This window comes from Scomber scombrus, chromosome 5 (assembly GCF_963691925.1).
Source record: "Scomber scombrus chromosome 5, fScoSco1.1, whole genome shotgun sequence".
NCBI classification, from domain to species: Eukaryota; Metazoa; Chordata; class Actinopteri; order Scombriformes; family Scombridae; genus Scomber; species Scomber scombrus.
In genome coordinates, this window is record NC_084974.1 from 10537461 (window position 1) to 10560495 (window position 23035).

Below are 23035 nucleotides of genomic sequence, written 5' to 3' on the forward strand. Positions count from 1 at the left end.
ATTCTACAATATGAAACATGACAATTTAACTTCACAATGTATCCTATCTTCATCTCACACACACAGATTTTTTTTTTCCTTTGGAAGAAACATGACTGAAAAAGTCACTACAAACTGTACACTCAGTTACAAAGAGTAAATCAGCAAATAATAGCTTTTAACATCTTTGTTATTTTAACTTAGGTGTACATAATGTGAGATGAATAAACAACATCAAAATATTCAATGAAGGATGCAATGGATTTTAAAATAACGTAAAATAACTCCATCTCCATCTGCTTCCTTCTGTCAACAAATCATCGCCTATAATTGCTATTTTTACTTAGGTGTACATGAAATCAATATATAATTATGCCAAACAATCAAAACATTTAATAATAAATGCATCTGAGTCTACCTAAAAGAAATTACCTCGGGTCAACAAAATTATGTGATCCATAAAATTTCTCTGTCAGCCTCCTGAGTCAACATTCGGTCTAACAACAAAACAGATCCTTCACTGGCTAATGCTCGGCTTTCAACATACAAGACACAAGACCACACCTCAACCCACAGTGTAGGACAGACGACAATAGTCATCAAGCTAAAATGGGGGAAAGAATTGCTGAATTTATATGGGGGGAAAATCAGTGCAACCCAGTCTGCCCTCCCTAACGTCTGCTGTTTACTGACGGTGATTATGTGATTTTGGGCAAAAAAACCTGACTTCACAATGTATTTGTTGCTTTCTACTGTGAATGGTGGGTCAGGATCTCTCTCACAACACAATGTTACAGCTTCCACAACATTACAAAGACAAAGACGCTGAGTCACGGAGCCATTTGGAGACCTACAGGTGGAAATTGAAAAAAATCACAACAACAACTTAATGTATCTTCAATACAAAGCTCATGACTTTATCTAACCTTTTTGAAACACTGGAAATAATATTAAAATGACAGGCGTTCTCGGGTGCTATAGTGTAGTATAGAACGGGCGCTCCTGTATTTTTAAAAGAAAATTCTTTCAAGAAGAAGTAATGCTAAATAAATGTGATAAAACTCAAACTCTAAAATGTCTTCCTCTCATAATTTATCAAAAACGGATCATATTCATGGTGAGAATATTAATGAAATCAGTACTGATCAGATCCTTTCTATTTGACAGGGTTTGCAAGGGACAACAAATACCACTGCACCTGATCTGCCATTCCACAGCCTAACTTTGATTTTAATGATAGTAGTGCCATCATATTCTGTGGTCACACGTTTCTTGCGGCAGCGCTGTGATCTCATTCAGATCAAATGACCACAATGACAGCAGTGACAGGGACAGTTTTGCACATACAATCGGGAAGATAGAACGATGTATTGGGAAAGTAAGGTGTGAAAGTAGGGTTGGGGTTCTGAACTTACCCGCTGTCTGCAAGATGGGGAGAATACTGATGACACTGAAACAAATGGTGTGTGAAAAGGGAGATAAATGGTATGAGGAAGTTAATAAAAGGCATTGTCGTTCCTCAGCTCTGAGCAGAGGGAAGAGTAGAGGAAAGAGAGGAGAAGGAGAAAAAAGGGTTGGAATGTGCCTTTCCTCTCAGGTCTTCCTCGTTGATAGAGGGAAGAAAAATTAGACAGGTGAAGAATGAGAGTGTTAAACAAATACTGTTGTGTTTCAGTTCATGTCTTATTTTAAAAGAGATTTTCTCCTCGGGTGTGTGTAGTTAGTTTTACTTCCTGCGTTTTCCCGCCTTTGTGGATTTCCTCATGTGTTTCACCTGTGTCTTGTTTCACTCACCTGTGTCCTGTTTGTAATCACTGCTTGTCTATATACGTTTTGGTTTTCAGTTCATTCAATGGCTGTGTCTCAAGTCAGGGGCTGCACTCTTGTAAGGATGCATTTTAAGGGCGGTTATGTCACAGCGCTGTGCCAAGGCCTGTCCCAATTCGAAGACTCCTCAAACGAATGCTCAAACGCAGCCTCAAAATGCGTCCTTGTTTTCCCTGTTTTTGAGGATGCATCGCTACTCTCCTTAGCGGCCTTATATATCCCAAGATCCTTTGCGCGCCGCTGTTCAGTCCCATAGATATCTATAGAACATGACTTTCCATATATATCTATGTGCAGTCCCGCAAATAGAACAATGGTTGTTATTGTTAATAAATGTTTATGTTTTTATAAGGTATTGTTATAAAATAAAAAATATTGTTAATTGTTACACGTTGTCTTTTCCATTTAGTATTTACAACTTAAGTACAATTTATAACAGGATTAGCAAACGGCATAAAGTGCTACTGTTCAGGAACAACAATGGATTTAATATTTTCTCTAATATTTTCTTTTATAAGCAAAGGATGAAACTTAACTCTACAAGGGGGCAGTCTTAACATTTAACTATTTACAAAAAATACATCACAAATAACTATTTACAGATTATTATTAGAAAATGATGTACAATTATGAACAAACTATTAACAACGTATGTATTATTAAATACAACACTACTAAAATTCCAAATGATTTACAATAATAAAAAAATAAAAATAAATAATAACAAATTAATAAAATAAAAAATGAAAAAAAATAATGTAATAGGCTGAGCAGGAGTACCTGGCAGTGCTGATGGGCTGGATGGGATGAAACAATAAAGACCCTGGTGTCTTCTGTGGTCAGTGGGACATCATCAGGGCTGGTATTCAGGGTGTTTGGGGGTCTGGTCTCCACTGTCCACTGGGGTTGGTCCGATGGACGATGCCGCCCCCCCCTCCCCCCCGTGCTAAGCGAATTATATAAAATGATCTTAACCAAGGTCTTAAACGAACGAAACGAATTATACTAAAAACAATAAAATTCAAAATCATTTAGATTAATAATTAATTAAACACTCAAAAATGTGCTGTGCAAAAGACATCCACGTGTTGCTTCTGCTGCCGCCGTCATCTCCGCTACCAGTTCTGCTTTTATAACACTTAGCTCAGGTGGCTTCATGTGGTCCCCTCGGTATCTTTGGTCAAGCAGTGTTGCTTTGCGCATCATCCACTGGGTGGAAATGATAAATATCCGTTTCCTTTTCTTTTTTTTCTTTAAAAAAAAAAATAACATGAGTAGTATTTGAAATATTTGTTATAATAATGAAATTATATGATACTATAATAACTAAAAAATAATAAAATATGTAACATCTCCAACCACCACCACCACCACCTCTTCTTTCTTCTGTTTGTCTTATTCTTATGTTTTTTTCTTCTTTCTGCTGTTTGTCTTATACTTCTGTGTGTTTTTTCTTCTGTGTGTGCCTTTCGCGTCTTATGGACGGGAACAGCTGGTGACGCAGCTGGTGACGCAACCAGGAAATGCTTCGAAGGCTAGACCGTCCCATTTCACAACGGTTGATGCATCCTTCTGAGGTTCCTCAGTAGCACGCGATCTTCGAAGACCGGGAGGCCGCGTCCTTACAAGGATGCAGCCCCTGAATTGAGACACAGCCATTGTCCGATTCTCTGTTGTACTTGCCTTTATTTCCCTTTGTGCTCATTTTCCCCCCAGTGTTGATTTGCATCCGTTTGATTCGTACGTGTTTTGGTCTTGCCTGTTTGGTTAAGTTTAAATAAAGACCTATTCCTCAGTTTTGGGCAGCTGTCTCTGCATTTGGGTCCACCTGCTCCCGCTCTGCTCACCCATTCCTGACAAAAACAGACAAGACAAAAAAATCAAGCCAACAACTGTCAGGACAAAGAAACAATATTGTAATTCATTTGTTTTTCCCCTAAATGCGTTTATTTATGTCATAAATAGATAGGTTATATTCAATCTATCTGTCAATAGCAGGAATGTTCATATATGCCAACTACCTATTTAAAGTGAACCTTGGTGCATAGAAATTAACATAGTAAAATGCTGTTTGCTAAATGTTCAGAGCTGATCCTTCTGATCTCTCAGTTACCATGATATTTAAAGGGGATCCACATGTTCAGGTCTATGTTTTAATCTGGGCCTCTATTGGGATGAGATTAACAGTTCTAATAACACTTTATTTATCTCATACTGGCTCCTTATGCAGCCCCTCAGTCCAGCCTTTGTCTGAAACATGTTGTTTTAGCTTCCTTCTGAAGAGCCCACTGTGTTCTGACAGGCCAGCTCTCAGAAGATGCCCCTTGGCAGTCTTCCACTAGCTCCAGACGCTATGTCAACATACTATAATAGTAGGATTTCACCTCCTTTTCCTGTTTTTTACTCGAAATATCAACTTCTCAAATACATTCATACATGTTTGAGCCAGAATCTGATCTGAAATATGAGAGCGGACAACACAAACAACCTGTGGAAACAACCTTAGCAACCACAGAATGGACGGCCACTTAATGGGCATGCACAATGAGCTGACATCATTGTCATCTCGTTGACAAGGTAGAAAAATCTATCACAAAACAAAGCATTCAGAGAAGGTTGAAAGATGGGCTTTTGACTTGCAGGGAGCATTGCTACCTATGTTAATGTTTTGAAATCTAGCCTACTAACACAGATAATCAACATCATAGCAGTATATAAACAACAAAAAGCCGTAAAAATCATAATATGTTTACTTTAAGACATAATATCAAGTTAAGTGTAACATTATTTGGGTTTGGAGTTTCAGATACATTTGACACCATGTCCTAACAGCACCTGAGCAACCATTGTGTCGCATCACGTAACTATGAATGCTCTCTGTCCACACTGAATCTGTTACATGTGCAATACCGATACGTCATGTCAACAAACCACGTATCTATCTGATGTGTGCTCAAGATAAATCAATCAATCAATCAATCTTTATTTGTATAGCGCCAAATCACAACAAAGTTATCTCAAGGCACTTTACACATAGAGCAGGTTCTAAACCGTACTCTTCAAGTTTTAATTTATAAAGAGACCCAACATTCCCACATGAGCAAGCATTTAGCGACAATGGCAAGAAAAAACTCCCTTTTAACAGGAAGAAACCTCAGGCAGAACCAGGCTCAAAGTGGGCGGCCATCTGCCTCGGCCGGTTGGGGTAGAGGGGAGAGAAAGGAAGAATAGGAGAGAGAGAGAGTAGCACATTGAAAATAAACATTGAAGCTAGAAGGTCCGGGACTGGAATCTGTCATCCGGACGTCTACAGGCCCAGATTGCCTGTGAGATGAGAAAGCACAGACAACTCCGGGGAAGAAGTGTAGGTTACTGAATGCATTAATAGTACATGAATGTTATTGGATATAGATGGATGGATAGAGAGAGAGAGAGAGGAGGAGAGAGGAGCTCAGTGCATCATGGAGGTAGGAGTCCCCCGGCAGTCTAAGCCTATAGCAGCATAAACTAGGAGCTTGCTAACTATAAGCTCTATCAAAAAGGAAAGTTTTAAGCCTACTCTTAAAAGTAGAGAGGGTGTCTGCCCTCCGGACCGAATCTGGGAGATGTTTCCACAGGAGAGGTGCTCTGCCTCCCATTCTACTTTTAGAGATACTAGGTACCACAAGTAGGCCTGCGTTCTGGGAGCGCAGTGTTCTGGTAGGTACATAAGGTACTATGAGCTCTTTAAGGTATGATGGAGCCTGACCATTAAGAGCTTTAAAAGTGAGGAGAAGGATTTTAAATTATATTCTTGATTTTATGGGAAGCCAATGCAGTGAAGCTAAAATAGGAGTAATGTGATCTCTCTTTCTAGTTTTTGTCAGAACGCGTGCAGCTGCATTCTGGACCAGTTGGAGAGTCTTTAGAGACTTGTTAGGGCAGCCTGATAATAATGAATTACAATAATCCAGCCTAGAAGTAACAAATGCATGGATTAGTTTTTCAGCATCATTTTGAGACAGAATATGTCTGATTTTTGAAATGTTACGCAGATGAAAATAGGCAGACCTTGAAATTTGTTTTATGTGGGAATTAAAGGACAGATCCTGGTCAAATATAACTCCTAGGTTCCTTACAGTAGTACTGGAGGCCAAAGTAATGCCATCCAGAGTAGTTATATCATTGGATAATGTGTTTCTAAGGTGTTTAGGGCCAAGCACAATAACTTCAGTTTTTTCTGAGATCAGACTAGAGACATAACCAGTCAAATAAAAGATAGGAGAGCACTATGTTTGTACTTTTTAAACAGAAAACCTGTTTTATATTGTGATATTTAGATGTTTCTTTACTGGAAATGACATACAATATAGCAAACAGACACTTAACCTGAAACTTTCAGCTCCCTGGTGATCTCCCTCCATCCAATTGCCACCTCATTCACATGTTTGGAGTGGAATAAGGAGGTATAGAGATAACTCCTCAAACTAACTAAATGAAACAGCTGTTTCTTGTCCATGATGTGCTTTCAACATAAGCGACAGGAGGTAAATAGAAACAGGGCGTCTGACAAAAGTTCATCTCAAAGTGGTGTGCCACATTTAGCTGCGCAGCATGCAATCACTCAGCTAGTTAGGATACTCCAATACAAAACAAAGCAATCAAACTGATTTTGTTGCTGACAAATGCTTATGTTGCATTTAGTCAGGACACTGTGAGGACAAGATTTATTTGTCCCTTATTAGTTTGTTTTGTATTATGAAATCGTTGCTATCGTTCTGGCTACTGATAGCTCACTGGTATTGTTAATTGACTGAAAATGACAGCTGAGTATGTATGCCAAGAAGCATGTCATCAGCTGAAAAAAAAAAGAAGATGAGAAAGATATTCCCAAACCTGCTCTAGCTGTCACAAACTCCGACAACAAGAGTGAGGAGTGAGTGAGAAAATGAGTACACATAGGAGCAGAGGAGCATGAGAAGATAGGCATGGGTGCATCAAACACATGATGTGACCAATACAACATGTGATGGCACACATATGTTCGTTCTCTGACAACCTCCTCTGAGAAAGAGAGAGAGGAAAAAGGTGGCTAAAAGGCAAGGGAGAGGCTGACGCTGAGGGAGGCAATTAGTGTGAGAGAGCAGAGAAGTATGAGAGTGAAAGATCAATAGGGACACCGGTGAAGAGGAGACAGAATGTAAGTGAGGGGATATTTTATTTTTTATTTTTTTTGGAGAGAGATGAAATTAGGAGGTCACAGAACAAACAGTAAACAACTAACTAGTAGAAAATAAATGAGAATGGACAGAATATTACAAAATGCAATCTATTTCAACAGCACCATGAATATTTTAACAAAAAGCTGACTGAATATTATAAGCCACCACAGAAGCAGAATTTATTCCAGGACTCTGTTTGATCAAATTACAGTTAGATATAGGTGTCCCTAATAAACTGGCATCTCTATGATACTGTCAGACATGCTCCGGTTTTGTGAGTTGGTGAATTGTTCAGTGATGATAGGTTTGTGCTTATACGACATGCATGCATCTATTCATTTTACTCTGTCCACTATCTTCTTGTGTGTGTGTTTTATTTTCAAGACCCTTTTATGTACAGTATGTGTCTTGTTTGTATTATTTTGCATGTGTGTGTATACTCTTCCAAACTAAAGAGGGATCGGGACAGAGAAAGATGAAAAAGTGACTGACATTTAAAGAGGAAGAGTGGCCTGTATACACACAATAATTAATTTTTGCCTTTTCTATTCAAACAAAATCAATTAAAATCAATCTTTAATAATGTAAAAAGCTAAAAAAAAAAAAAAAAAGGGTTACATTTGCACATACAAAGACCGCAAAATGAACAAAAGACAACAGAGTGCGGTAAGATGTACTGTAAGACACAACAATGCCAAAAGGCAAAAAGAGGAACAAACTGAAAATTTCATTTTCACTGAGAAGAAATGCAATGAGACACTGACAAAAGGAGGATGAGACAAAAGGCAGAGAAAGAAAGTAGGTGACAAAAGCATTGAATGGAAAGATCAAAAAATGATAGAAAGCAAGAAGAGTAAAGCTCGAGAGGGAGGAAAAATGTGACAGAAGAAGAGATGCAAACGCTCTGCACCTTGACAAAGTCAGACTTGCATGAAAAAGATGAGAGATCCAGTGAAGCAGAGTGTGTTAGCAGCCACACACAGATGGCTGTGCTTTGGGTGGTTTTTGATTGTTATTTTGGGCTTCAAATTAAGTTGTATTGAAAGCGTATTATTGTAACAGCAGGTGAAGTCAAAGGATTAATTCATTGTGTGCTCTTGGTTTTATTGATTTTTTTTCCATTATCATCGATAAATATTGGAGGAACCAGAGTGTGTGCTATGCATTTTTTATGCTCTTTGGCCTCACTACTGACTGCTTTAAAAGAAATGTGAATTAAATTCAACTGTTGCATTCATAGGAGTCATCGGCTAATATTTCACATGAAAATAAGCCACATTATGTAAAGAGAGAACCTACAAAGATTAGGTTTTATAAGCCTGAAGAGATCAAATAATGTCACTGATGCTTGTATGGTAATTTTCTCTGTGCAGTAAGGTTAATTTAAGGTTAGTTTAATTAAATTCTGCCTTACAGGGAAAGTGCAATCCCCAAAAACGGCTTCAACAAGGAGCTATGACACCAAGTGAAAGCACATGACTTGCCTCGCTCAATCACTATGGTTGCAGATAAAATACACCATTGAAGACATGCTATTGTGGACAAAAGCAGGTATGATGATCGGTGAAATCAAAAGGAAAAGTTACAACCATTGGGAGGTGTGAAAAAGGTAATGAAAAGGAGATCTAAAGAAAAAGAGAGAGAAAATGTAAGGTTTGTGATTGAAATTGCAGTTACATATTCTCTCTCACACACGGACCGACTAGATGTAACATATGTATTTCCTTATGTGGTCATTCCACAACATCACCTGATCAGCCGAGGGACAAAAAAAAAGAAAAGAAAAGAAATGCAATTTGATCTAATCTACATTCTACAGTTGTAGCATATTAAAATGTCTGGGGTGTACGCTCCTTCAGGCTGATAACACATTTGACTGCAGCAGTCGTGGAACAATCTGTGGCATTGCATAGTAAACTACCTGACTCTCGTCCACAAAAACAAGGCAGGCTGAAGCCGCGGGGTGCAATAACAAGGAGGTATTATTTCTGTTACTTACCATGGACAGTGAAAATACCACACAGTACCACAGTGTGACAGGCATGATTAATCTGGTCCTAACAGACCATTATACAAAAATAATTCAAACACTTGATGAAGCTGAAAAAGTCAGTCAATAATGAAGATATAGATATTCTACAGTACATGTGGGTCCTCATGAGTCTGCTGAAACATCTGCTGTTCTGTGTCATTTTAAATGCATTTATTTGTCTGTTCTTTTAATTCAAACATCTGTGACAGAATGTGCTCACTAGGCCCAGACTGCTCTCTTTCACACTGTAAAATCATCCAAACTACAGTTCAATAATCAGCCACTTGACATGAACTCACTACAATTGGATTATCATTCATTACTCCAGTACACAGTGTCAAACTGCTACATCTGAGTAACTGTCAGTGGTGATCAGAATTGACACTAAAAAAAGCCAAAAGAAGTAAAAACGTTATGCAAGGTCTACAGTTTGACATAAAGTTGATATCGTGCTGAATTGGCACATCTAGCTTTATGTTCTGTAATGGAGCAGATTTGTTACATGTTAGCTGTTCAGCTTTGACTGAATGTGGAATTATACATAGTTAAAAACCCTGGTGATACTGTAGAGGTGGTACTCTGATACTCTGTGAAATATCCAATGCACTGGTGTGACTGCCATGATTTATGTGCCAATGAGAAAGTTGAAAATGATATGAATTAGATAACTGCAATTCCATCTTCTTCTAAAATGTCAAACATTTGTGCTGTAATTTATTCAGCAAACTAGAAACATACTTAAACCTGCAGTGTTGAATTTTTACAGATTAATGAAAGTCTGTTAAAATTCAAGCCCTTGCCAACCGAGTTCACACAGTGCAGATAAAGTCTATCACCACCAGATAAATCTCTCTGGATTTCACAGTATACAGTTTTGGGTTTGACATTCCCGCGCTGAATGTAAACTGCAAAGTATGCAGGCCGTTCTCATCCTCTAGTCGTATGATATCATACGAAAAGTTGTGCTCTACTTTTTGTACGAGATCTGGCCTCACCAAGACCAGAACAATAAACACAAACCCCACACTAACTAGAAAATAATGGATCACTAATGCTATGAAAAAAAACCCACAATGCCTGGCTCCCTCACTGACCACAAAACAGGAGAAAAAAAGGGCTTCGCCAATAACTATACAAGACAGAACAGCCGTCAAAATGTCAGGTAGCAGCAGGACATTTAACCAGGAGTTTTTAATTCACTGAGGATTTCATTTATATCCTCAACATTTCTTCACACAACAACAAGAAGGTGTCCTGGATAACTTGATGAAATGCTTTGTGAATGTTATGACCATCATTTTTTATTATTTCACCTTCAATTGTGAGAAATAAGTTTTTGTTTTTGCTGTTTTGGACAATAGCGGAAGTGGCTACGTTAGCCTACCCATGATCCTCAGCGACCGTAGGAATAAAAAGAGAAAAAAAACGCTTGTGTCTCAAATCTTCTGGTCATAGTTGTCTTCAGCCTCTGCAGTTGATTGAAAAGAGGGTGAAACAAGGTCTTAGACATTCACAACGAATATCACCCAGTTTTCAACCAGAAATCAACGTTGAAAACTAAGTCGGTGCTCACTGGGATTGCTTTAACTGCCAAAAGTCCTGCACTCAAGCTTTACACTTGGCTTTGCCTTTCAGTTCCTATAGTAACAAAATAAAAGTCCTCTCCCTACATTTTAACTGTATAAATATAATAATGTACTAAAATAAATCAAATGATATTGGTATTTACAAAGGTATTTTTACAGGGAATGTATTCTGAGTCAAATAACCTGAGTAAGTTAAAGAGATGACCATTTTTAATAGTAAAAGATGGATCGCAACAAAAGTAACATTTATTTGTTGTCTTGAGATTTACTTTAAAAAATGAAAAAACAAACAAACAAAAATTCCTGGAAATTATATGTGTTGGACATGACTTATGTCCAGCAGAGCAGTAGCAAGTCAGAAAGGATGTGGAGGCTGAGTGTTTTTATCGGTATGTAACACATAAAACCTTAATGTGGGAGACTGGAGTGTCTCTTCTTCTGCACTGGGAGGTGAAAATTGAATGAGAGTGAATGAGCCCAGTGTAAATCCCATCTGAGATACTAAGGTCTTTGCAGTTATTAATTAGCTGAGATATTTATATCAGTGTAAGCTGCAGGGAGGGAAAACATGAACAATCCTGCAAGCGGATAGAAATGTATACACAAACACACACATACATACAGTACACATAAGCAGTATGGGAAGGCAGGAAACAACCTTATCTTGTACAATACAATATTCAACACCTGCAGAAACAGCGATAAGGTGGGCTGGGAAGAGAAGTTGTAACAATGAGGGGCATACAGCATGTGGATTGATTTTAAGTGTTTCTGAACTGATCTTTAAAGGAATATTACACTTAAATTCTATCACCAGAGGTGTCTTTAAAAGGTTTGATGCTTGCTCCATCATGGACGAGGACAGCTGTAGTCAGTTTTGTTGTTTTACGTTCAAGTGACAGTTGTAATAAGTAGTATGACTATATGATCTCTTGGTAGCAATTGGGGGAACAGTGTGACGTTATTATATAGCATCACGGTCCACATAGGGACATTGGGATCAACAAACATCAGACTTTAAATATGAGAAACTGCTGTTAATTTCTCATTTTCAGCTGCAAGTCAACATGTTTTTTTCCCCAACCATGACCACAATCGCCCCTGAACTTAAACCACGTTGTTTTTGTATTATAACCATGAGGATGAGGGGTTCTTTACCTCAATAAATATCTAATTTGACCAAAACCATGATCTTTCTCTAAACCTAACCAAGTTGTCTTTGCGCCATAATCTAGTCAAACCTTGACCACAGCATTGCCACATGCACATGGCCTGAAGTCTTAAAGTCCAACTAATATAGTCAACATGCTTTTTAAATAAACTGTTAACTTTTTATATTTATAAGAAAAGAAAAAAGTTCTTTGAGGAAATACCAGCTGGCTGGAGGGATATGTCTGATTGACAGCTGGTGGCAGGCCGAGCATCTGTGTTACACTATGTGCGATAACTAAAAATCAGTTCAGACAGTGGGTTCTCAGCAGGGATTTTGAACCACAGCAGCATCTCAACAGAACAAAGAAACATTTTCAGGTATGTTCACATGCTGTTTAATGTGCTGCAGCTGAGGAGTTAATTAGCAATCTAGCTCACTCAACATGCTTAGGTGAAGGACAAGATGTTTGTTCATGTTTGTCAGTTAGATAAGAAAGGTAATTCAGCAGGAAAGTAAATGTAGATTGTTCAGAGTCTATAGTTCTTGTGTTGTGTAGCAAGCTGCTGTCTGGCTCACTGTGACCGTCTACTCTGCCTTTGATCAAACACGGACATTACTGCTTTATACAAAGATTTGATTAGCTGTATGAAAAGAACCTCCTAATCTATGTAGATGGTTAACCAACAGTCAAATTCATGCAAAATTAGGGGGTGCCATCATGAAATCATAAGCTATAAAATATATATTTCTTTATGTTCATAGTTTTTTTTCCCCTCAAAGGAATACAGGAAGAGTGATTTACAGAGCAAATGTGTATGCTGTACAAGATGTTTGGACTTTCTCAAACCACTCCTGCACCATAATCCACTAAGAAAATAAAAAGCCGCAAGAGACTGTTAAGCTCTCATGTTTGTGGTCATCTTTGCAACCAAGACAACCAAGAAGAGAACTAGTAGTTACTGTGACTAAGTGAGCCTAATCTGTGATCATAACGCTATTGAGTGGAGCCTCCTTTCTCAGAAAAAGTGAGCAAATGTAGAAAGTTGTATATCCACCTAAACCTTTTACAAGATTGTAATGATGATTTGCCAGAAGTACTTAAAGGTGAACATATTTAGTACTTACCATAGGACAATGAAATATTTTACGAAGGGATTTTGAGTCCAATACATGATCAAAGCTTCAAGCTAGAAGGAGAGGCAGCAGCATGCACAGAGACTTTTGCACTCAAGAGAAAACAGGCAGAGGTTGCAAACTCCCTGTGCACACCAATGACAAATGAATAGTATGTGATACCATTTGGTCTTAGAAGTTGTGGCTTTCGGTGGCTCATTCCTTGTTTGTGACACACAGATCCTTCATGTTAACACAAACTATAGCTTACTGTGGAGACTGAGGAAGCAAAGTCTCTCTAGTTTCTGAAGACATAAACAAACCATTATTCTTTACAGCGGGAAGCATAACATGTCAGTGCTGACACATAGGTGGGTTTGGATTACTGCTCAGTGAGAACGAATCCCTCGTGGTTCAGTGGTTTAGCCCATTTAATCCATGTCATTTAAAAAGTGTTGTTCACCTGCCATCATTTATTTTCATCCCTACACTGCTCACCTGTGTGGCTTTCTTACATTTGTTCTGCGCATTGCTTCATTGTCTTTTTGTTTTCATACTCCCCTTCCTGCTCATAGTCTCTTCATTCTCATCACTCCTCAATCTCATCAATCATTCTCCACATCTTTGCTTTCCTTGCAGCCAAATTTCATATACCTATTCTCTGCTCCCATAAATGCCACCCTGTTTTAAAAATGATGTAATTACTATTGCTGCAGTCTGCAAAATTGTTATTTATAATGGACAGATTGGGTGATACATACTTTTAATGCTTGTCTTTGTTTTTTATCATAGTAAAACTGAGGATTATTTACAGTCAGTGTTATCATAGGTGATCTAAACAGCTATTAAAAGAACAGTTGAGCATTTTATTGGTTTATTTGCCATGTTAAGCAAAGTGCATAAACAAATATTCAGATTCAAATATTCAAATCAAGGCGAAAACCCAATAATTATGATCATAATTCAGAGTCCTTTATCCACCTGACATACACATACTTATCATTAAGTTGTAGGAAGATACTCATCACATCAGACATAAACATACAGACATCACCTGTAAAAGACAAATGTGCATATTTTGAGGTATTGCAAAACATAACGTGTATATGCATTTTTATCATCTCTCACACACAGACGTGCGCAGACACATATTATGCTGGGTCGATTTGCGTTGTGGATGAATAGTTGTTGGTGCAAAGCAGCTGTATCGACTGGCGGAAAAGCCTTTATTGATAAAGCCATAAAAGACGAGGCATTTTAGTATTAATAACTCACCACAAAGCTCTCCTCTGTATATAACACAGATATCATTAACTGTGGCACTGCTGTCACACTGGTAATGGCTATAATCAAGCTCCCTGCAGCAGTAAAGTTGTGTGTGTGTGTATGTGTGTGTGTATGTGTGTGCATGTACACAGTTGCCTAATGAAAGAGTATGGCGCAACCCTTTGAGCCTTGTTGTGACAGAGAATGGATAAAGCGAGGCTGCATGCACGACGGGAAAGGCTAATTTTGTCTAATATGGCAGAGGGTGACTTGAGTTGACTACATTACAGTTTGTGAGGTTTCATTACATTGGTTTCAACTACACAGGGTTAAACGGGCTGGTTATTTGTGGTTGTTTGTAAATGTGTCAACAGTATGTGTGTGTGTTGGTGTTTGCAGTTTTATTCATAAAAAATATATACTTATTGTTTAAATTGTACCATATAAGATTGTATATATCTGTAAATTACACATAATTATTATTAATTTAAAAAGTGCAAACTGCTTATAGTGATTATGTCTGGCTGGCTCAAATTGATCACTGTAAGCGGATGAAATCATAACCGTTTTCCTTTATTTCTCATGTAAATTACCATCTAATTGACAATTGTATATTTATTACATGAATATAAAATAATGTAATTTACTGACTATTTCAAACCACAGTACATATCTCCAACTTCCATTGTGCCTAACTGGTTTCTCAACCAAACTCTGATTACAATTCAGGATATTTTAAACATTTCCACACTGAATGCAGGAAATGAACACTGGTTAACTGATCTAACATTCAACTTTACTTGCTGGGCCTGATCTCAGTAGTTTGAGTCGTTGACAGCTGCCGTGTAGGCACTACGGCACGGCTGGTGGAGCTGATGGCTAGTAGAGCTAGCGGCTAAACGGTGATAACAGTTTATCTCCTATAAATGCTGGATTATAGCTGCTGGTTGTCAGAGATCCAAGACAGTAACTGAAACGCACTCGTGGGTTATCCACTTGAGAGACTGTATTTTCCGCTGATAGTAACCATCATAGAACCATCCAAACTGCTTTATTGTTGCTCATTGATTGGTTGCCTGATGAATTAACCAACGGAAGAGTAAAAAGCAGAACACCTGCTCATGTGTTCAACTGTGTTAAAGGATTTGGCTAGTGATTTTCTATATTATTGTCAAGGAATGTAATGTGGAGCCAAACCAATAATGATCTACTACTACTTACTTACAGGTATTGTGCATGTACCCAAAGCCTCATATATTGTATTCCTCTGTGTCTTAGACCTCGATCGTTGTCCAAAAATGATTAAAAACATGTCAATGAGCCACACTGTTGCACTAGGTGACATGTCCCTTCATCCCTGAAGAGATGGTTAATGGTTAGCTTGATGAGAAAAGGCTCCAAAGAGTAAACACAACAATGTGTCAGTGGCGTCTGCCGTACTGGGAACGTCACACATGAGGATTACTATCTGATTGCTGTTTTTATTCTGACTACGGTTATTATTCACTTCAGGAATATGTCACCCAGTGCAACAGTGTGGCTCACTGACATGTTTTTACTAGTTATTAACCAGGTCAATTTAACTACAGTGGAAGTCTATGCACAGAGAAATATATCAGACTTTGTATACATGCACAATACCTGTTAGTTCAGTTAGTTAATTGTTGATTTAGTTCTGTATATGTATACGTGTGTGTGTGTGTGTGTGTGTGTGTGTGTGTGTGTGTGTGTGTGTGTGTGTGTGTGTGTGTGTGTGTGTGTGTGTGTGTGTGTGTGTGTGTGTGTGTGTGTGTATAATGGATGGATAGTTCATAAAGTGAAAGAATGGATTGAAATAGACATGTTGATACTTTTTTAGCACAGTGAAAGTGAACTGTTGCCACAATTGCAATATATTACAACTGACAAAATGTAAGCTGCTTTCACCCTCAAAAGGAGCAAAACATAAATGTTTTACTGCCTCTTTCGAGACTTATACAATTTGGGGTGGAGCATAATTTAAATGTTCCATTGTTCTCATTTGGAGGGTTCCCATTTTGGCTTATTGAACATTGAACAGTGATAATAGTGGTGTTATGTATGCTTAGCTTAGCTTAGCATATGGAATCATAATTCATTTTATGTGACCATCTTTAACTGAAAAAAAGTGCAGCTTCACAGCAATCCTGTAACAATGTGAATGAGTAGAGTATGCATTTTAAACTTGAAATATTTTTTAAAGATATATCAGAAATAGTGTGAGATTACCATACCCTGCTCCTGTCCCATCTTTTTTTTAGTTGCCATCTAACACACACATTCACTCATCCTTGAACACTTTTTGTAACATACAAATGCGCTCAAGAGTTTGTCACTGAAGATGGAGTTTCAGCAAAGCGCTTCTGTCTATTTTAGGATTAAATATGCAGGAATAACCTTCAAATACAAAGAACATGGTTAATGCATTAGTGTGAGCGTGTGTGTAACATATGACAATCTCTATGTTTAGCAGTACAGGATAAGTATTAAATATATTTTCAGAGAGGTTCTCACGACAGACTCTCTGTATTTCAGATTCCACATAGCTTTTGTATTCCATTTAGCATTTATTTTCATTGCATTTATTTTCTTATTGATATTTATAATTTATTATTATTTCAAATGATGACTTCAACTTGAATGTAACAGGTTAAATGGGAAATAAATGATAACAGGTTTCCATATAATTACACTTAGAACTAAACTACACTGTGAACTACTTTGGAGAGGTTTTGGCAATTTTGTGGCAACTTAATTGCTTATAACTGCCAAGACTGTGCAAGTGACATGAGTGGGGTCTTGAAATCTGTCTTATTAAAATGGAGCTCAGCAAAAGTTAAAGATAGAAGACTACTTCACGCTACACTCAGTAAAAAGAAAAAGAAAACACTTTAGAAAGTAATACCATCCAACAGAACAACTCTGCATTGCATGCATTTGTGAACATTTCACTCAATTATAGCTTTTGAAGCTGTCTTTACTGGCTTACTGAATTGCATTATATCAAAAGGTATTTTTATATACATCATTGTGACAGCTGTATAATCAACTGAGCGTCACTTACATCAGGCATGGCTACACTATAAAATCAAAAGCCATGAAGAGTCATATGAACCATTACATTCACGCCACATTGCCACATTAGAGTGACTAACAAATTGGCTCCAGTTGTAAAAATAGATAAAAATAGTGATGAAATGAAAGCTTGGACATCAACAGCAAAAAACAGAAAGCTGGTGTGCCAGTAGTGAGGCAATGGAAGGAAGGGTGCTTTTTTTCTCTGACTTTCAAAAGGTTCACATGGTATGTCTGCTTCTGCTTCCTCTTCTCTGGATGTAGGATCTCATATGTTAACTTCAAAAGGTCCCTGCCCTCCTAAGGAGACCTTTTGACCTGGTTTGAACTCACGTTTGTGTGCCTGCTGATCATACCTTTGTTTCTTTGTCTTCTTCTTCCTCTAGGAGCTTGAGCCTAGCTTGCTCTTGAAACAGCTTTAACTGGTACCTCATCAGACATATTGCACTACACACATTAGCTGCTACCTCCTGCCATTTCTTTTTCAGCAGATACAGAGGCTTCTGGGCTAACCAGAGCAGCTCAAACAGCGAGAATCTGGTAGATGCTTGAGGCACTTCCCTGTAGGCAAAGGAAAAAAAGGGTTATGACTTATCCCAGTTCTTCCCTGTATTAGATGCAAACTTTTTGAGAATCCTCTTGAAGGTTTGGTTAAATCTCTCCACTCCGCTATCTGTCTGTGGGTGATAAGGAGATGTGCTGATAGCAGTTATGCTCAACTCCGGCTTCCCAGGTCAGTCAGGATGTCCTCCAGGATGCCTGCATGAGAAAAGAGCTGGACTAGAACACTGATCAGTTTTTGAGTGGTTACCAACCAGAGAGGAAAAACTTCAGGGAGGTAATGTATTCACACACAACAAAAATGCTGTTATCCTGCTGAGCTTTTAACTTCAAACTAAGCACAAGAAAGAAATATGTGATTTAAGTTTATTTTCAAATAGCAGTACCACACATTTCAAGACATACAGAAATGTAGCAAGTCGTTCTTTAAGGTCCTTTGTCCTCTGAATGCTCTTTTATGTCCAGTTTAGCTATTGTGCTAAAAACAAAAACAAGATTAAACATAACAAACCCTCTCATCATGAATAATTAATAAGCACATTCCTTACGGCTGTAATCAGAGTGTGCTGTGTTTATGTAGGCTTGGCCTACCTTGTGTTTGTCCCTGCCTGCAAATGTACTGTATGTAAGGTCATGACCATTTGTATGTGCATGTGTTGTGACATCTTACACTTGTCGCTTTGTGTTGTTTTCCAAGGAAACAAAAGGATGAGGAAAGTAAATGTTTCAATACTTTAACTCACATACCTCATGCACATACAGCACAAGTACACATGTTTCTGCATGTGATACGCATATGCATGTTATGTCATCTGCCTCAACAAAATAAATGCATCTATTTTTTAAATCTTTTTGTGGAATGTTAGAGAAAATGATCCACTTAGTTGACCTGACTCACCAAATGGTTTGTTACAGAGAACCATCTGAAAAGTCGTTCTTGGAAACTGTTTGGAAAAGAGCAGGCATTTTCAAAAAATACTCGGCAGGAGATTGGATGTACCACCTATCGACTTACCTTGTATGGCAGCTGGATTCGTGAGATCAGAAGATCATGCGAGAATCCTCATGGGATGCTGATTGGTCCGCACCAACGGTGGTTTGGACACAAGCGCATAATTTAAAGCCTGACAAGATGGATTCTCCTGTGATCTAGCGAATTCAGCTGCCTTGCAAGGTAACCACTGAGCATTCATACAACAACCCTGTGTATAAAAAAGAATAAATAAATAAAAAAGTCAACATCATACACCATGAATGTACATTTATATATCTATATATACATACATATATATGTATATATAATGAGGCTGTATAGGCTATGTTACGATAAATACATATGAATACAATGCTTTTCTAAAAGCCTGATTTATTTGAAATGTATATAATCAATGTGTATATGCTGAAGAGGTCCTTATTTTACCAATTTCTCAAGTTTAAAATGAATAACTTTAATGAGTAAGAGTCAGTTAGAATTAGATGCAGGGACGGTTAAAGAAGCAATCTTTAAAACGCCCCCAGTGAGAGATTTTTCTTTGTTTGTGACTTTGGTTGTTTATTTCGCCCTGTATCTATTGAACTGAACAAGAATTAAAGAGTAGATTGTGAGGAAAAGAGGGAAATAGAACATTAGCTTAGTTTGAGATAACAGTACACAACACTGCAACTAATCAATTTATCCTCTTTACAGACTTTTGGGACCAGTGTTTGCTGTTTGGTCTAGTTTTGCAGTTTCTTATCTAATAAACAGACTCAACTGCATGGGAGAAAAAAAAAAGAATTATGGAGATTTTTTCTCATCTACAATTCTGGCTCCCTATTCCTTTATATCTTAAAAATGTTTTTTAATTCAGGATATGATGATACCCATCTGTGATCAGTTCAAAAGCGTTTCCTTTTGTTCTTCAGTCTCTATCAAGTCAAATCCTTGATGATTGCTGTGGCTAGCAGGTGTACTGTACATATTAGCATTGATTTGTTATGGGTGTCACACTGTTGATAAAAGTAAGAGATAATTATGAAGACATGTAGTGCGTTCATTGTACTGTAACGACATTAGAGGACAGCAACAGCATTATAGTGCTGACCTGCTTGAATGCATAGTGTGTCAATTGGCACGGTGTATACTGTGTGTGTGTGTGTGTGTGTGTGTGTGAGAGAGAATGATTTTAAAATGGCAGTCCAGATATAAATAGAGTGAAAGTCATGCAGGTTAAGGGAAAAGGAAACCAATGGTCATTTATTATGAATGACATGACCGGACCACCTACAGTGAAGGGAGCCAACAGTACAGTTAAAGAGAGACAGAGAACAACTTAAAACAAGACAAATGGCAGTGTGCACAGATGCAAAGAGAGAGGATCACTTCTCTAAAAGAATAAGACAACACCAAGCTGTATGGGAGGATTAAATTACATCAATTTAGGCATTTTACGGGTTAAATCCCAGTCTCCAATCACTTTAAGAGCAGGGTTCTTGGCAGAGTTAGGAAATACTGAGCCACATTTGTTCCGTCTAACAACAGAAGGTATTTTTTTTGCCTCATGAGAGGAAGTTAGGTCTGGTAGTTATGTAATATCTTCATTGTTAAAACCGAATTAATGAATATTTCATCTTCCTGTGGTAACAACATTTTTCCACATTCAACACTAACATGCATGCACAAGCTGTTTTGGTTGTTTTCAAGGTCTGGGGTGTGCAAACACTCACTCCTCACTGCGTGCCTTGGATACTGTGAAAGTTTGCCCCCCACTGAATATGAAACAAAAACAAAGCTTAAGCAACTATTTGAGATGATAGGGGCACAGTGCAGTAATCAGATGGAGGCTTTAATGACACGAGTATGATAGCATCTGTCCCACTGCAGAGGAAGTAAACACTCGACTCATTATAGAACCAACTTTCTTTGTGAGAAATGAAGATATCCACACATAAGCACTGTTGAATTATCAACATTCACCACAATTAATGATATAAGCATTCAGAATTGTGTTAGTTATCATTAATATGTATTCTGTAAGCACTAAATGTGTCCTTATATACTTAAAATGCACCACTTACTGTATAACCAAATTTAGCCCTGCATGGGGAGGAAAAGTGTCAACGGCAAAAATATTTTAGCAATTATAGCAACACTTACGCCACATTTATCCAAGTGTGAACTGGTTTAGTGGTCTGTGTGATGGCAAAATAAATGAATGCCCATGTCAGAGTGTGATATGTATCAACTACAAGCATGTGTGTATAGAAGAAATCGCATATAATTTTGTTTGATTACATACCGTAGCATGACAACCCATAATTGGATATGTGGATAATAAGCTGACAGCTGATAATAGTTGTTTGTTGCTGTAGATACGTTAAGCTTTCTGACTTGGGCAATTATCTACCCACACTCTGTAACACTGCAAGATTACATACTGATCTGAGTACATCAGCATATGTACAATATAACCACTGTTTTTCATTGTAGTCTGGGAGAGCTACCTTTGTGTATGCATTCAAAAGCAGATATTTCTACAAAGACACAGGCACATACAAAATGCTTAATTGAGAGGGTGTATGATAATCAGCGATAACAATAGCTTATACTGTGTATAATGTCTTAGAAATCACACCATTGAGAGACCAATTCATGTTCATATTTCTATTAAGTGCTGATAAAAACAAAACACATAATAGAACTGAAGGAGAATTATAGCAGATGGTAAAGGAGATGAGTGTGAGATATGTTGGAAGAAGAACAAGTAATGTTGGGATCAGCATGGTGAAGAATGACAAAACCCCAATCAGCTGTGGCTCAGACTTGGACAAAAAAAGTACATGTCAAATATGCCAAACTCCCATGGGCAATGTGAAAACAAATACATTGATTTGTGAATGATATAAGAAGAACTATTGGCATAAAAAGGCCTAAAAAAAGATGGAGTATATTATCCTACAGAAATTATACACGGGCATTATGTGGTTTTGACCATATTGTGAAGAAATCGTGGAAAAGAGCATAGAGAGACAGAGCAGATGATTGATGAAAAATGCCAGCTAATTATCCAGTTAAGTTTGAACAAGGAATGCAGGGGCCAGAATCAAAGCTGGAGAATTAGTGTGATGAGAAGGGAGTTGTTGAAATCACAAAGGAGCAGCTAAAACAACAACAGCAAAAGGCATGCCAAGTTGGGTTGGTGTAGTTAAAAACGCAGACCCAAAGAAAAAAACACTTTCACAACCAGGTTTGGGGAGTAACGGACTACATGTAACAGCGTTATGTAGTTACGATACAAAAAAAGTAAATGTATTCTGCTACAGTTGCAAAAAATAATATGTAACCACCTGATTACAGGTACATTTAGTAAAAATGGGGATTATTCAACAGGATTACAATTTTAAAACACATTTTACAATAAAGAAAGATAATTACCATGCACTGTAAAAGTCCCAAACATGAGCAGAGCAGAAATGAGAGGGCAAATCAACTCACTGATCCAGGATGGTCTGAGTGGAAGACGTGTGCAGGTGCGCACATACACACCATGAGCCTACCCACAAAAGATTTTGCACTAATCTACATCTGAGAGCAACACACAGCTGGCTGCAGCATCACACAGCAGCTGAAATAATAAGTGTGTCTCCAAACTAAGAAAAGGGCTATGCACATGTACACACGCGGTACAGCAGCAGTAACTTCATTAACACCGGATCAATCAGGATCTAACGGTAATTAATGCTCTATGTTCTGCTGCACATCTACACATTTACACACAGACTCAGTTTATATGGTGGGATTGTTTATAATAAAGAAGAATTTATGGATGAACCCTGAGTCCCATCAGAGCTGTCACAACATTTTTAATTTTAAGTAGCTGAAATTATTTTAAGTAGTCCAGTATCTGACTGAAGATTTTTAAATATCAATCTGATATCATTCAAGCCTTGAGAGAGAGAGAGAGCACAGTTAATATCAACCCAGGATTTCCACCGGGAGCGGCTAGACACGGTTTTGCTACAATAATTACGGCAGCCCTATCAAATCTGAACAGTGAACTTTGGGCTACCGTAATTACTGTAGTAGTAGGACAACTAAATGGCCCGATTTTGTTAACTTGCTCAAATATAGTTGATTTAGTTATTTTCCCTGATTTTTGTGCTTCTATCGTGGGTCAGTAGGCTACGTAGATAAATGGTGTCTTTGTCTGTGTTTGTTGATGAAATACGGGAGGCTGCATGGGTT